General features: G+C 41.7%; 1 long non-coding RNA gene across 2 annotated transcripts in view; it reads left to right on the plus strand.

Annotated features, from left to right (window-relative positions):
* Positions 1–573: 573 nt before the first annotated feature.
* The window catches only part of LOC112960064, a 25214-nt gene continuing 9237 nt past the window's right edge, over positions 574–16550 (plus strand). The window contains exons 1-4 of one of the 2 annotated variants that reach the window (XR_003251708.1): positions 574–1120; positions 2758–2831; positions 6554–6663; positions 16015–16249. This is a non-coding gene — a long non-coding RNA (uncharacterized LOC112960064). Of the gene's footprint in view, positions 1121–2757; positions 2832–5026; positions 5165–6553; positions 6664–16014; positions 16250–16550 lie in introns of those variants that run through there. The other variant, XR_003251709.1, reaches the window with a different exon arrangement.

A 16550-nucleotide genomic window follows, 5' to 3' on the forward strand; every position in this document is an offset into this window, starting at 1 on the left:
AAGGACGAAGGAGGGGGGGGAAAAAAATCTACAAAAACCCCCCCAAACCTAAATTTTACCTGGAAAGAGGATAGGGATGCGTCTCTTCTGAGGTGTTTTAGTCTTGGTTGTTGAAGGAGGTCATGTCTAGCTGTGAGGAGGTCCGTAGAGCCCTCTGTAGCTGTGAGGAGAAAAGATGAGAGTTTTGGTGTCCTCAGGTTGAGGAAGGGAAAAGGAGAGGACTGCACGTTCCCTGTGTTTCTCACTGGATTGGGAGTTTAAAAATGTCTTTTCAGGGCAGGGATTAGTGGGTCTCTTTCTGGCTCATTTGGGAGCTCTAGGACTTCCTATCTGGCTCCAGTGCATTTTAGGGAGAAATGCAGTTCTCTGCCTCCTAATTACCGTGGAGGAGCTGCCTGCTCATTGGGTTTTGATGATCTGGCCGGTGTGAAATTTAAAAAACACTGTTGCCTGTGAGGCCTGGAATATGGGGGGATGAGTAACTCTGAGGTGTGCCGAGGGGCAGTAGTGTAGCATGCTGTATTTTTAGTCCCAGAAAGAATAAGCAGTTCATAAGCATCTAGAAGGAAATTAGAAGGTGAATGTGAGCCTGTGTGGCTTTGTCAAGAATGAACTGAGCCAGTTTAATTTCCTCTTCTGCCAGTGTGGCAGGGCTTGCAGATAAGGGAGAAGCAGTGTATGTCATATCTTGATTTTTTTTGTTGTTATTTTTTTCCAGTAGAGCTTGTGACACAGGTTTGTAGGGTAGTCTAATAATAAACTGGAAAACCAGTCTAGATTATATCATTCTAACGGAGTTGCAGAACTGGTTGAGATGAAAATTCTTGGTACCACTACTTCTGCAGGGAACTACTCTGGGCCCATTACTCATAAGTAGTGAAATGTAGAGGATAATTGCGGCACTTGATCATGCGTTCAAGTCAAAGGGCAGCATGGGCATGTGGTCAGAGAACTAGAGTTCAGAATAGCAGCTCTGTGAAGAAATAGGATGCGGTTCAATAACAGGTGCACAGTGATACAGCAGCTTCAGCAACCTCAGAATTGCAGGACAGGAGCAAATGGGAACTGCCTTTTTTGCTAGAAAGGACGGAGGGGCTGTGCCAGTTCAGAACCTGAACAGGTATCAGTAATGCTTTATTGCAGAAAAGGCAGATGCTGCACCAGGACCATGCAGGTTAAGAAAACTGTGAGCACACAGAATTTCTTGAGCTCTACTCAGCTATATAAAAATCTTTGTTAGAAGAGTATATCCAGTTCTGGTCTCCATACACATAAAGATCACTTGAGGAAAAGGTGAAAATATCAGAGTCTTTAAAGCTGTATTTTTTTACAGAGGCTTTTGAGACAAGATGGGAAAAATGTAGTAAGCCTCCAGATACATAAAAGGCTGCTGCCAGGAGGACAGGAACAATTTGTTCTCCTTTGTCCACTGGGGGCAGAGCAAGAAGTCTTAAGCTAAAATAACAGCAAGGGAGATTTAGGTTACAATGAAGGAAATTTTCAGCAGTTTGAGCTTGCTAAGCACTATGGGGAACTGACCTGGAGAGCCGAGGACTCTTATCAGCAGTTTTGGAGAACAGATCTGAAAAATAGTCAGGAATGGCATAAATTCAATACAAGATCATGCTTTTGGGTCAGAGGCTTCATTAGATGCTCTTGTGAACTGGTGTCCTGATGGTTCTGTAACAAGGAGATATGTAATCACTGTGGCCCTTCCTGGCTTAGCAAAATTAGATCAACTGCACAGATTACTATGCAAGTAGGCCAAGTAAAATTACATAACAGGAATGAAATTACGTGCAAGTATGGTTTTAGGTTCACAAAGTGATTTTCACCAGATGAGGCGGAAGTAGAAGTAGCTCAACGCTTTTAAACATCAGATGTTATGGTCTTGTCTCTGACAAATGTTTTCAAAGAGTTTTTCACCTTTGTTCTTGCTGTATTGCTGATGCAGTTGTGCTGTACTGATCTGGTAAGGATGCCAGTGTTTTTTATTAAGACCTTACAAGCTAGGCTGAACTGAGCTCAGTAAAAGTAGTTTAGATAGAGTCCAACAGGAAGATGTTTATGCAAGAAGAAATTGAACTGGGACATCCTTAACAATTGCTGGCATTTTTATTTTTTAATAGCAAATGCATGCACTTGGATAATAGTCAAAATAATGTCTTCTGGATTCAAAGCAGATTGTTGTAGGTAAAAACAGCTATTTGCAATTGAAAATATTTGCCTTGAGAGGTGTTCCAGATGAGCTTTGTTGGCACCGGTATTTGTAAATATATCACTCCCAACCAGATAGAATCGTGACGTGCTTTACATTTAAAAAGGATAGACAACAAATATCTTTTCTAATTGTGGTTCCTGACAGCTTCTCTAGCATAGCTATCTAGGTTATAATAGCTCATCAGAATCAGTTTTCATCAATAGTCTTTACATATGAAGAGCATGGCCTTAAGATCAGATGAAGTCACTAATGATTAAACTATTTGCCAATTTGGAGTTTCTAAGCAGGGCAAGTCAATTTATGTCATTTTCTTGCTTTTTTGGCTACTTAATCACAGAATAGTTGAAATTGGAAGGAATTTTTAGAGATCATCTAGTTCAACTCCCCCACCCTGATCAAGCAGGGACAGCTATTTGGCAACTCCTGTTTTCATTTGTGGAATGTGTGAAATAATCATAATACAGAATGAGAAAGGTGGAAGCATATATCTGTGTTTACTCTTTGAGTAGATTTTTACTGTTCTGTCTCTTTTGCAGTTGTTTTCTAGGTAGCGAGTAGCTTGATGGTGACTGCTTTTACCCTCTGCCAGATGAGATCTGCGGTGAAGTGGGTAAGAGCCTGCTTTTTCCAGGCCAGCAGGCCCCAAGGCTTAGGCTCTAAATGACCACCTTTAGAGCAGAGTATAAGGAGGGTGACATTTGGCAGCCCCTGTCCTGCTGGTGGCAGCTTCTCAAAGATCGTGTGCCTAAATGCATTTGTTCCAGTTTTCCAAGCAGGGCTTGGTGAACAACAGGGTAGCAGCAGGGTTTGGAAGACAACATTTTTATGGTAGCTCTTGCAGAAAATGGTCTGCAGTAGAGAAGTGGAGAAAATGGCAGCAGTAATTATCACCATTTTAGATACTGACAGCAAAACTGTGCCTTGATATTGTTAACACTGGCTATCTCAAGGCTTTGAACAGCAAAGAGTGAATGAGAAGGACTCTTTGGTCACATACAGGCAGACAACTCTGATACAGTAAAAGGGTGATGTTACAAAGCAGCAACTTCAGGTTTTTCTATGTAATAAGCTCTGCTAAGACTAAGTGTTAAGACTATCAATGAGAATAATTGTATCCATTCTTGACATGAAAAACGCAAAACTCTTGTTAGCACAGATGCTTTTCAAATAATACTAGATATGCCTCTGATCACTGCAGCTAAACTCAAGTAGTATTTTTGACTTTCAAGGCTGACACAATGGTAGTTCTCTCTGTAAATGCCCATGATAATGTGTATGTCTGTCTGTCTGTCTCTCATTTATTTTTTTTTAAATGAATCACTTCTTTAATGAAGTGTAGCCCTTTTTCCTTCAGAGGAAGAAGGGAGGGAAGAGGAACTGGATATGTCTTGCTCTGAGTAGTCTGTGTCCCTGTACTCTTTGCTGGAAGGCTTGGAAGTGTCCTGGAGCGCTATGCAAGGGATCCCTGAGTTGGGCTCTTCCAGAGAGAAACCCTTGCAGTGCAACTTTGGTGCCCTTGAGAAAATATTGACAGCATCCCTCCTGCACTGAGGAAACAGCATCCTGTCCTGTTCTCCTTTCTGTTTTAGCAGTGCTGAAACATATCTCTACTGACCGCAGCAGTTCAAAACTAACCTCCGTGCCTAAGCACACTCACAAATATCTGTTACATTTTGTAGGGAGCTGCATGAGTCACTACGAACACACCTAGGATTTCCTCATTTCTGTCCCACACCCTGTTCTACCCTGATGAATTCAGGGCAGGTGGGTTCAAGCCTGTGAGCTCCATCTCTCAGACACAGATTAATTAATTATCTTAATTTTCTGTGTATCACAGTCTGCTTTTCTAAAGATTGCAGCTGTCAGTTGAAATCAGTAGAAATAGTCCTGCCTGCCTTCAATAGATCTTGGATTAGAACATAAACTGGGTGGGGTTGTGCTTGCTTTATACTCCTGGATTGGTCGTAGATGTTACTCACATTTAATATTAAACCAATAGTTCTGATTCTAATGGCACTTACTGCTTAGAGGCACTTAAGGCTCTGTTATTCTTACCCTTTGGTAGAAGGAAGGTCGACCAGAGCATGTTTTGGATGGAAGGTGAAGATGGAGTCTGAACATGTAGTAGCTGAAAGCTCAGAGGAGGCAGAAGGCTCAGCCTCACTTTGGGAAGAAATGCTCTGCATTAAATCCCCGGCTAGCTGTGATATTTCTGAAGTGCCAGTTGTCAGCACAGTGCCAGTGGAGCAATCTGCTCAGTGCTGGCAACTTTTCTCCCCTCAGTGCCAATTACGAATGCCATTGACTAGCTGGAGAGGGAAGCCAGCCCACTCTTTGTTGGAGGCCTGTTAGGTGTGATGAGTGGAGTTGTGTAATAAGGGAGAGAAGGGATACAGAGAAAAGAAATGGAGGAATTCCTCAGGGTGCCATCTGTGATGTAGATTACTAGGGAGGCAGAGAGGAAATGGGTTTCTTTTAGAGATTAAATTTGGCAGACTGGTGCAATCAGTGAGCTAACATGCATTCTGCTTTTCAGGCTCATAAAAAGCAAGTGCTAGCGTATATTAACAGTGCACTTTCAAATTGGCACTGGAGAGAAATAATGAAATACATACCTTAAAGTTTCCAGCTGCCAATGTAAAGGACAGAAGTGTTGAGAGGTGATTTACATCAGCCACAGCTGTCTTTGCTATCTCATCACCTCCTTGGTACTCGGTGATGATTTTCTCATGCGCTTTAGTAACATGTTGAAGATTAGACTCCAGCTTTCATTTAATATCTGTCAGGCTTTGATTCTAGAGGGCAAAAAGAAGTCTTAGAAACCTGGCATGTCCTACCTGCTCAGCTTTGGGGCTTCCGTTTGGTCTGCAAGATGATGATTTGTTCATCACAGTTCTCTACAGAGGTTACTTTTCCCTGTGAAGTAGTGTGCTTTTAAACCAGGTGGGATTCATCCCCTCTGTATCTTCACTAGCATACTGGGACTGGTTTTTGCTTTCATGTGGTTCCCTTTCCTTTCTTTTCATGTCTTGCTAAAACGCTAATGGAGCTTTGAGACAGAAACAGATCCTTTTGCTTGTGAGGTCCTTGAATCTGTTTCACTTTTGTGTGTGTGTATATGAATTTGAATTCATTTATCAATATTATTCAAAGTTGTGCTGCAGTACCAGCATCTGGCTTGAGATTTGATTGAAACTCTGTCTGATTGCAATCTTTGCAAGCAAACATAGTCCCTGTTCTGAAGTTTACAATATGTATGTCATCTTATCTCATGGAAAAAGAGCCCCACAGCTCATTTAGTATTTACTGATATGAATCATTGGAGGACTTTCATTGTTGCTGTACAATGAAAGACTTTGGTTATTGCTGTAAAAACAAAACAAAAGAAAAAAAATCACTTGAAGAACTACTACAATGGCTTTAATAAAAAATACCACATTCTAGCAATCTAAGCTACTCTTCAAGAAAACAATGTCAAGTATATGTGCCAGAAGGCTGTGCCATTCTATGCTCTATAGGTTTTTGTAAAACAAATGAGCTTAAAAGACAAAATCTGATATGGAGAAAACAGTTCACCTGCCAAAAACGTATCCTTTATTCATCAATCAATTGTGAGTAAATGTATAGGTTGCAGTTTTTATGTATCTGAATAAAACCTGCATTTACAACTCTGTAACTGGTGTCCTATAATAACAGCTGAGAAATGCTTCCCGTATTATCAGTCCTTTCCAGAAGTCTGTGTTTTGACTTTTCTCATTGCAAGCTTCAGCACGTGTAGTTTATCCTTTATGGAAAAGAACTACTGCATGTAACAGTGAATGCTAAACTGGCCTCTTCAATATACCCACAAAATGAAATGGCAGGTGTGTTATTTCATATGACAGTCTGCAACAGAAGGATGCTTAAAATTTCACTAAAATGGATCTCATTCTATGGAAGAATTCTAAGCACCATGGAAACAACTAGTAAAATAACAGCTTCCATGGAGGCAGATTTTACACTGCCCCTTTTAAAGTGGGTTTTTTAGTGGTGCTTGCTGTTGTAGCTTCTCTGTCACTGAACTTGGTGAAAATCTTAAATTGGCTTCTCTAGGAGCAGAGCTTGTTCTGCCATCAATATATTTCTAAACCCTGAGCTCTTTCTGTTCCATAGAGTTGTTCTGAGGACCACTAYATATTTTTCCATTAATCACCAAGTCGTATGCTGTTTACCCAGAGTTGAGAATTGATGTTACACTGCATGCACTCTTGACAAGCAGATGTTGCATAAATAGCTCTGCTTCGTCTCTGTCTGGTCTCTGAGTTCATTGTTCCTYTCTGTGGCTTCTTCCAGATCTTGTTGCAGTAGCTTGCAGAAGCGCTCGTGGCCCTCCAGGGCAGTGCCCACTCCATCCAGGTGTGTCTGCAGCAGGTGAGGAGGAGTTCCTGCAGCTCTTTGCACTGGTGAGCATCCCCATCCATTTGTATCTGAAGGTCTTTGGCCTTTCATGCTATATCATCATATTTTCATGCTGTATCATCATTATACCTAGTTGCTTCAAATTCTTCTCCCTTCCCATGGATTCTTCTGTCAAGCTGAGTTTTAACCTGAGCTAGTTCTGAAGGGAAGTCAGTTTGATTTCGTCAACCTTTAAGGAAATGTGTAGCAGGTAAAGGAATAAATGCCATCTGTTAGGATTATAGGTAAAGAATCCATTCTGCTGCTGGAAGGTGGGCAGCAGGCCTGAATGCAGTTAGCACATCTGTAACCCTGGCACCTCCATGGAAGACTCTGCTGCCTCCCGTGCCACCTACATTTCATCCTCAATCTCCATTTTTTTCTTTATGTTCTTCAGTTCACTTATATCTTCTCTTCCTCCCCCAGCTACTCGATTAGATTCTTAATTTCCTCTAGGAAAGAAAAAAGACATTTCATGTGATAGGTTTATTCCAGGTGAACTTTACTAAATTCACCAGACAGATTCTTTGCAGGGAAATGACATGAAATGGTTCCAGTCACTCTGCATCAACTGCCCTTTGCATTTATTGCTAAATGTTACCTCCAGTGTTCATGGAAGTGGAAGACTGAAGCCTGTTAACCCAAGGAAAATTCTTTCCAAGCCATATCCAGTCTTTGCTGTGGCCCCTTCCAAATGGCTGCTTTTTCAGAATGCAAACAGGATGCCACATGGTCTTTGTATAGTGGAATGAGGCTCTTTGCCAGCTGATGTAGGCCAGAGCAAAGGATTGGGGAGATAGCCCAGAAAACACCGGGTCTGTGCCAGGGAGTCCATCATGGTTTTCTGCGGGCTGCAAAGGCAGAAGATTCTACAATTTTCTCAGTATTTAGTGTCATATTCCATCCTCCTCTAGGGGATCAATTTCTAGATTTTGCAGAACAAAAGAGAATAGTCAAAAAAGGGCAGCTGTCTCCCTTTATAGCTAGTGCTGGTTGAGGTGCTGGTAATAGGGAGACCCTGAGCAGGAATTTAATTGACACGCTCTCAACTGATTCTTGGAGATACCTGAATCTTCCCCTGAGGTTAAAGGGCAAAGCTGTCCGTTTTAGATGGTCTCGTAAGTGAATCGTATGGGTTTAGAGGCGGGGCTGGTAGCCAGAATTAGAACTGGAACGTGTGTCTTATTTTACATTGTCTAATGCTGTAACTAGTCATCATTACTTTTTGCAAAGCTTTAATGATACTATGTGGGCCACCCTGGAGCAACAACGCTCTGTTAAAGCAGTAATGATACCCGAATCACTGTTGCAGTCTGGTTTTGAGAGTTCAGAAAGATCCTTGATTCTGTGCATTCTCCCTAGAGCTTAGAGTCCCTGGAACCAGTGCTCTGATGTTAGTGTTGAGTAGTCCATTCAGTTGTGCACGTGTGTGGGTGCAGATTGTATCCGAAGAGCAGAATTTAGCCTGGGACTTTTTAAGCCCAACAAATACATGCTCACAGAGAATGAAAGGACTGTTGAGCATAAGAAGAGTTGGTGCTGGAAAGCACAAGAGGTTGTTCAATCAAGGGGCATATGATTTACAGAGGTTTTACGCATCAGACTGAAGGGTCTTGCTCTCTTTCTCAACAGATTCCACGTGCTCCAAGGCTTTTTCACGGGTAGTCTTAAGCTTGAAATTTTTAGTCATGTACATGAGGCATTTTTTTTCTGGGAACTGTCCACTTTCACCTCCTGGTCTCCCCAYTTTGCCAACATCTTATCAAAGGCTCTTGGCTTCTTGTCCAGGGCAGCATAAGCAGCATTGACTGTAAAGATAAAGCCAAGCATTCACTGGATGCAAGTTTTCTTTACACTTCACTTCTCTGCATGTCCTGCCAAGTAGTCACAGTTAAATTGGCAGCCACTCTAATGACTGGCAGAGTTTCTCTTGGTCATTCTGAATGGATGATTAAAATGTTTACGAGGCTTTCTTCCCTCACCATTAGGAATTTAATAAGATCACCCAGTTCCCATCAGTGTGATAGCCTCCCTTCCTCCTGCAGTTATAATGATGCTGCTGTGGAGCAAATGTTTTCCACTTCAGATACTCCTTGTGCAGATGTGCAGCTAGTAATTGCCTGAGCTGATTAGTGTGACTTTCTATTTCAAAGACTACTCAGTTGAAAGCAAGATGTTATTCAAGACTATTTTACAGTGTGTTTTAACTGTTGGTCATGAAGGGAAAGAATAAAGATGTGTTTTTATTTCCTAGGAGTTTTTAATCACAGATATTCTATGTCTCCTTATGATCTGCACATACATTCAAATACCATGGTGACAAATATACCATAGGAACCACAGAATAAAGAACAGCTTCCTTAAGGAAAGTGATAGCAAAACAGATTTTTCAGCCCAGTAATTTAATGCTGTATGTGGGACTGTCAGCTCCTGAGACCTGTTCTAAAGCCCACTGCAGTTATTGGCAGAGACCCAAGGACTTCAGGGGATTTGGAACAGTCTTTATGCCTATTTTAAGAACATTTTGATTTAAACGTCCCACAGTTACACTACTATTCATGCTTTTACACCTCTACTAGCGAGAGTAGAAATGTTAATTTAATGAAGGAGCATCCGTTGCTAGTGTTTTAAATACATGCTGTGCGGAAATGCTTTGAGTGGTATTTAATAACCTGTGGCCAACTCATTGGTACTACAACAGTGAAAAGTTACAAGCAGGATATCATTAGGCTTGAAAGAAGTGAATACTTTGCTTTGCAATAAAGAAGAACTTTTGCTTCACCTTTGCTTGTTTCTGGAAGTTGGTTAATGAGTTTACAAGAAGCATACTGTGCACTCCAAAGAGTTTGCTGTGCTGCTTATCTGTGTTTTCTCTTGGTGTGCATCTTAGCCTTGATTCTAATGGTGATACAAATTATTGTGCTGTTTGCCAGAGGGATCTTAAAATATTAAGAAACCAGAGACTAGTACGAAATCAACCTGAGTTAACAGGAAGACTCCCAGGGCTTCGAGAAGCAGATTGTAGATCTTGAAGTGAACTGTTCGTGGAATGAGGAGCAGCTGGAGGTAGCAGCCCTCACCTCCTGCATCATCACATTTTCACCAGTGATGTGGAAGTGGTTTCAGAAGGGACTTTAAAACTGTTACTAGCACATAGGTAGCTCTTTACTGGTGGATATAACCTGCTGCAGCTAAGCCTCTTGTTCCTGGGTTGTTGCTGGTGTTAGACTTCCTTCTTGTGTTTAGGTACCTCAAGGACTAGGATAATATCTAATAGCAAAGTGACTTCCTTTCTGAATATCCCTGGGACTTGGAGCAAAATTATGCAGAGATGTAGCAGACTTATTCCATTTGTTTCCTTCACAGCATCTCAGATGAACAGTGAAATCTTCCAGATGTCTTTTGTTGCTGATGTATGAAAGGATTCTTAAGTTAGCTGTATTAGACTGCTACCAACGTTGGCTCAACTTCTAATGTGGCTACTAAATTCTGAGGGCTTTAACCTGATTTAGTGCTCGCTTTGTTCTTGTGAGGAACTTCTGGTGGCTTTTGTAGGGCTACTGGAGGAGTAAAATTTCCCTTAGGGTGAAGAAGCTAAATCCAAATCCAAGCTTTTATCAGAAAGGGTYGGTGCTATTTGCCTGTTGTCAGCGTACAAGCGTTAGGTTTCAGTAGTCTCTATTTGCTATATCTTCTTGCCTGGAGTGCTTGTGCTTCCCCTCGGTTTTACAAATTGAGTCCTAACAGATCACATCTGTAAGCTATGACTTGGCTGCCRAACTAGTAAGATTCTTTCAAGTGCCATCTCTGCATCCTCAGAAGCTGAATGCTTACCTGATTTCTTCCAGCTCTTCAGTTCTCTGGACAGTATCATTCTTCAGTTCAGTCCCCCACACTGTGACTTCACTATCGAGTTTAAATTCCAGGTGCTGCAGTTCAACTTTGCTTTCCTGCTCTTCTTCCAGCTACTCTCTCATGAGATCCAAGTCCTGCTTTGTGTTGGCTACGCTCGCTACAGTAGCACAAYAGCAGTGGAGATAGCAAAGCCATTACTAATAATCATCCATATGGAAGTATCAAATCCATGGAGCTCGTGACCCAGTGCTGCAGTGCTCTGCTTGAACGACTCTGTTCTGGACCAACTAGAAACATCCCAGGCTTCCAAATACCTTCCTCATCAGGAGCCAAGTTTCTGCTCTTGCTACCTGGCTGCCTCTGTAGTGCAGTGAATTGAACTCATACAGCTGAAACATCTTGTCACTCTCAGCTTGTCACCATCACTGTTTTCTCTGAAATTACGTTTCCAAAGAGTTATGACCATAAACCGATTGTTTTGAATGGAGAGAAAATTTTGTCAGAGTTTTGTGTACAGATACAGCACTAGAATTATTCTTTGGAGATAGGGAAAATGTTTCCAAGACAGACATGTCAGAAATCTAAAAACTGATAACTTTGGAGCCAAATTTACTTAATGTAAAGAAATATATAAGCTCTAGTAYGATCCACCAAATAGATACTGAGCTAACACTCATGCATGTGTTCTGYTCTTATCACTGCTGCTGACTCATGGCGCTCTGTATCTTGTTTTCATAACCATACAAGGCTGGTAGCCCCCCAGCGCCCCCCCACATTCAGCTGGTAAAAAGCCCAGAAATGAATTTGGATGACTACAGCTTTCCTTCATGAGAGCTAACACAATAAAAGATTTGTAGCTCTAATTTGAGCAGCGTGTCAAGCAGCCAGTGCTGTGTCTCCCCTGATRGCAACAACCTCTCCAGGTAGTTGATTGTCCCCAGGAACTTTGACTCTTCATCCAGCCCTTTAAAGGCATCCACTTGAGAGGTGAGAGAAGTCTTTATGTGACCCGTCTGGTTAAGCTTGCTCTGAGCTTCCTCATGCTCTTAGCTTAACTTGATGTTTCTTGATGTTTTCAACTGTCAATCTTAACTGGAGACAACGTGAAGCAAAGGCTAGAAGGATTTGGCAGATTTGCTAAGGAGATGGGTAGGGCTGCAAGAGCTAGATGAAACGTAGGGGAAGAAGAGGATCAGAGGGATGTAGCGCTGCACAAAGCTGCCAACAGATGGAAAGCAATTTACCTTGGAGCCGAGTCCTGACGGTGTTAATTGCTACTTGGCCCTTCTCCATCTCAGCCAGCCTGGCATTGGCTTCAGACAAGTTACGTGCCAGCCTGCAAACATGAGCATCTGAGTTCAGCTGGAAGAGTGAAGTCAGTCATATGATGCTGAGTAAGACTCGAAGGGCTAAAATACCCTCCCTTCCTTGCACACTGARTTTACTCCCTTTGGATGGAATTGTAATGGGATGACTGTAGTTGGCCAGGGAGTGTAAATTGTGATTTTTGTAGGGGAGATGGAGTGGGATGTCCCCTCCATCAGCTGGGCAGCAGTACTAAGACAAGAAAGCAGGGAAGACTTCACCAATTTGCTCAGAAGACAAATGGTGTCGTCTGCAKCATGGTTAGCTTCATGTGTCATGTTGGAATTTGGTCTTCAGGCATATAGCCAGGTTGATTTGGTCACCTCAGTGAAGAAGCAGCTTGCTCATGAAGCACACCACTGTGCTTCCTGTTAACCTTAGGAATGTTTTTGCTTTTCTTCACCACCACCTATCTTGCAATTGGTAGAATTGATTTCCACATGTCTCTCCTGAAGGGCAAGTTGAAGAAGCTCTTTATGGACCTTGTGGGGAGACTATCAAATGTTAAACAGAGTTTCTCTTAAGGATTTTCCAGGCTAGAACTTAAAAAAAAAAAAAAAAAAAAAAAAAAAAAAAAAATCATTACTGTCTAGGAGCAGAAATGAGCTCTAGGAAGGCAGTGCCCATGTCTGCCTGCTTAGTGAAATAGGCAGAGCACTAAAGTCCATTTTTCCTGTATCAAAACTGTTCCCTACTCCATCATTAATGTGTTTGAAAATAAAGGCACAAGCACTGCAGGAAGTCAGGAGACTTCACTTTGCTCCTCTGAKTACTGCCATCAGCACTTAATTTTTCTTTTGTCCACATGTAAGTGTCCTGGGAGCCTTGGTCTGAAGCACAAATGCCTTGTGCTCCTGTTCATGCTAGGCTTTGCATCAGCAAAACTTGCAGGTATGATTATATGCATTGCCTTAACTAGTTAGCTCTTTAACTAGCAAAATTAGTGGTTTGGATAATATGCAGTTGTAAATTTGTATTCTCGAAGTTAATTTCTAAGAAGAGGTTTGTCAAAGAAATGCTGGCAGACCCATCACTAGAGTAGTCAATAGTGGCACTAAAATAAAGTTCTAATTTGTGATAATATTTTGCATTTCTAGAACAGTTTCTATCTGAGGATCATAAGGCCTTACATAAATATGAATCATTTAAGCATCACAACTTCCAATGATTATACACATTCGATACGTGGGTGAGTGTGGAAGATGAATTACAAACATCAGACAATGAGTCAGAGAAAGAATGAGAAGCAGAACCTTAGATTTCTGATTCTGTTCCTTGCCTGAAGGATTGAACATCACTTCTGATCATTGTTAGGTTAATAGTGAAGAGATCAGGGTATGACTGTGGATTTTCCGAGTGTCTTTAAGGTAAGTGCAGCTAATGCTGTGAGAGTTACGAYGTAGCACAACTGTACTCAGGATCCTGCACCCTGGGAAATTGTGTCCTGTTTGATGCTTCTTTACGATCTCTTCCAAGTCCAGTTTGGCTCATTTCATGTTGTTGTCTTTAGTCACCATTTTGATGTCACTCTCAGCTTTACAAAGAGCCTTCTCTACCTTGCCTTGGATCTTTGCCTATTCCTGATTGTTCTCTACCTTGCTGGAAAAAAAGTAAAATCAGTGCAGAAAACAACTTTTTAACTCCCACAGAAGTAGTGTGTATCAGAATGGGTCTGAGATGTCAAAAACAGCCTTCTGGGTGACCTGCAAAATCTGCCTCCCGTCGTGTTCCTGAGTGGTAAGTTTTCAGGGAGATTCCTCAGCTTGCAGATCATCTAGTGTTTTCTAGAATGGGAGACCCCAAGATTAGTGTGCAGAGTTGGATGAGAAACTAGCAACCAGTACCCTGACAGCTAGCAGAAAATCCCAAGGAAGTTTATCTGAAATGCTTCCTGAATGCACTGGGAGATTTACTTATAGGCAGTACCTTCTTACAGAAGAATTTCAGCTGTCTTCAGCAATTCACATAGCCCTCTTGGGCAGTGACACAAATTGTCAGTGCTTCACTCTGATGCCACGAATTAATACCTAGAAGAATACAGTTCCCTTCCAGTTTGTGCATCTATTGTAATCTCTCACTATCTAAGCAAACAGATGACGTTTTTACTTTTCTTAGAGTGGGAAAATGGGAAAGGGGGGAGAATAAAGAGAAATGGAGCAATTGTTTCTATCTGATGAAGTTCCTCCAAAGTTCTTTCTATTGGAGTTTAGTGATCAGTCATCCTAAGCAGAGACATCTGAAGTCAAAGTTGAGACCCTGTGGTCTAGTGCTTACAGATGGGAAAGGGAATTTCACAGATTTCATGGAACTCGCAAGCCTATCAGGATGAAATGTTACTGGAAACCTGAGTTCCTTTAGAAGGGATCTGAGCTTTAGTTAATAACCCTTGAGACATATGAAGCATCTGTGAGTGTAACATCCTGTGGATGTTAACGCTGACTTTAGAAGAAGCAGCAGACAGCCACRTGGCTGCTCTGCTACAGATCTGAGGCTTCTCCAATTGCATTAAATAAAAATGTGTTTAGGTGCAGAAGAGGGAGAATTTTTCCGCAAGTCTGGATGGGAAGGAGTTACATGGCAGTGGATGGGGATGCTTTGTAAGGAGAGGACTAGTGGCCATGTAAGACTGGGTATAATTAATAAGGAAATACAGATTTATCTGTGTGGTGAGATTGCTAGAAAATACTGTGAAATTAGTGTTATTAAAGGGTAGAAGGGTGAAATGTAAAGTTAAATCTATCCCAGGTTATATGAGATACTAAAAGACAATATCAAACACTGGGGTGAAGGAATCGGAGTCTCCCAAAGCCTGCTGATGCTGGAGAAGCTGTAATAGTTATCAGGACTCACTTCCCTATAGAATAAGGAAGAAGAAAAAAGTTGTGATTTGTACTGGCACTCCTTGGTTTTAGCCCAGGTGGTCTCCAGCCCTTCCAGATCATGTTTCAAATCACAGAGCTCATTCTCTACCATCCACCTTTTGGCGCTCGGGTTGGCAGCTGTGCCCTCCTCTTCTTCTGGGCATGCTTTTATTTCCAAAATCTGACTCTCTAGGTCCTTCTTCAGTGTCAGGATCTACTTAGCATCTAGCAAGTTTTCTTGTCCCTATCGAAGGGATGGAAATTCAATGTTCATCCTGTGATAGACCGCTATATCYCCTGCCTACTGTTTACAAGAAGAGCAAGATTTTTGTCTGTTCTACAGAGATACTGAAGATTTCTTTAATTCTCCTGCAGTTAGAGTTGGTGTGTATTTGCATGGCTATATATACCTACATARTAGGTATAATTACCTCTTAATTGGGTAATTATTATAAAAGTTAGGAAATACATATTTTATATTTCTGCAAAGAGCAAAATACTCCCTTCTTTTGTGTGGCTGTCATAATAGATACTTTAATTATGACAAAAATGYATGTGCAAGATTAATGATATATACAGCTGATACTAGATGGTGGCAACAGTCCTGATTTTCCTTTCCAGTCTTAAACTGGATAAATGATCTGTTAGTGGGACTTTTTGCCTGWCTAAGGGATAGTAAAGAGCAAGTGAGATTTATCACATAGCTTAAGGTGCACATCATTTGCATTATATTAACTGTACTGTCTGATTAAAAGTCAGTACTGGGAGCATCTGTAAGAGAGAGCATTATATGCATGAGGAAATGGGTTGCTGTAGAAACTCTGACTCCACAGCTATATCTACACCAAAGGCACACTGAGTCATAACTGCCATCGATTTTATTTAGCTTGATTTGGTAAGAGTAAACAGTACCATGAATGCCCAATGATGTCCTCATTCTCCCCCAGGTCAGTAAAGCAAGTAGCCACTCTGATRTCTTCATGTTGTCCACAAACCCTGAGGGATTATGCTAGGATTCAGGATCTGGAATTGAAAACAAGAAAGMCAGGTCTAATGATATAAGAGTTTCAGTTAGCAGCAATGCAGAAAGGCTAATTGCTGCTTAGCATCTCCTTAGGCTTGGTGTCCTAGTCCCGTGGACGTGGCACTGGAGTACTGGCGGTAAGGAAGCTTATTCACATCCCTACACATCTTGCACAATGAGCATTCTTGGAAGAGCATGAAGAAGTGTTAGACATGGACATTCATATCCTCTCCCCTTTTGATTTCTCACAGGCAAGATCACATCGGAGGATGTCCTGCAGAGGATGCCTGCCCTCTGAAACTGAAAGACGTGTATGAAAGAATTTGATTCTGCTTGAATTCCAAGTATTGCAGGACTGTTTGGAAACCCTTCCTACAGACATAGATGCCTTCCAGCACTCTGTTATAAGCCAGCTGGAGTCTACCCYCTAAGAACAGCAAAGCAGCCTGGACATTCATCTGCAAAAGACAACAGGATCAATTTCAGGTAAATGATGTTTTGTGATTCTAGCTTATTCTGTTGGTTACAGAGGACAGCCAGCACACACTGCACTCTCATCATCACTTTGCAAATCCTGCATGGCTGTCAGCAATCAAGTGGGTGCAACAGCGGCGCAGTGCATAGTAGAAGCAAAGATGTCTGAAAGAGCTGGATTTAACTTGACCATAGCCACATCAGCTGGTTGAATCCCATAAGAACGCTAACCCAGAGCTTTCCCCATAATGTATTTCCCCATCTCGTTTATGACTTGAAAGCCAAAGCATTAACCAGCTTTTTTTGATGATTA

This window comes from Nothoprocta perdicaria, unplaced genomic scaffold (genome assembly GCF_003342845.1).
Source record: "Nothoprocta perdicaria isolate Ctin4 unplaced genomic scaffold, notPer1 scaffold_12, whole genome shotgun sequence".
Taxonomy (NCBI): Eukaryota; Metazoa; Chordata; class Aves; order Tinamiformes; family Tinamidae; genus Nothoprocta; species Nothoprocta perdicaria.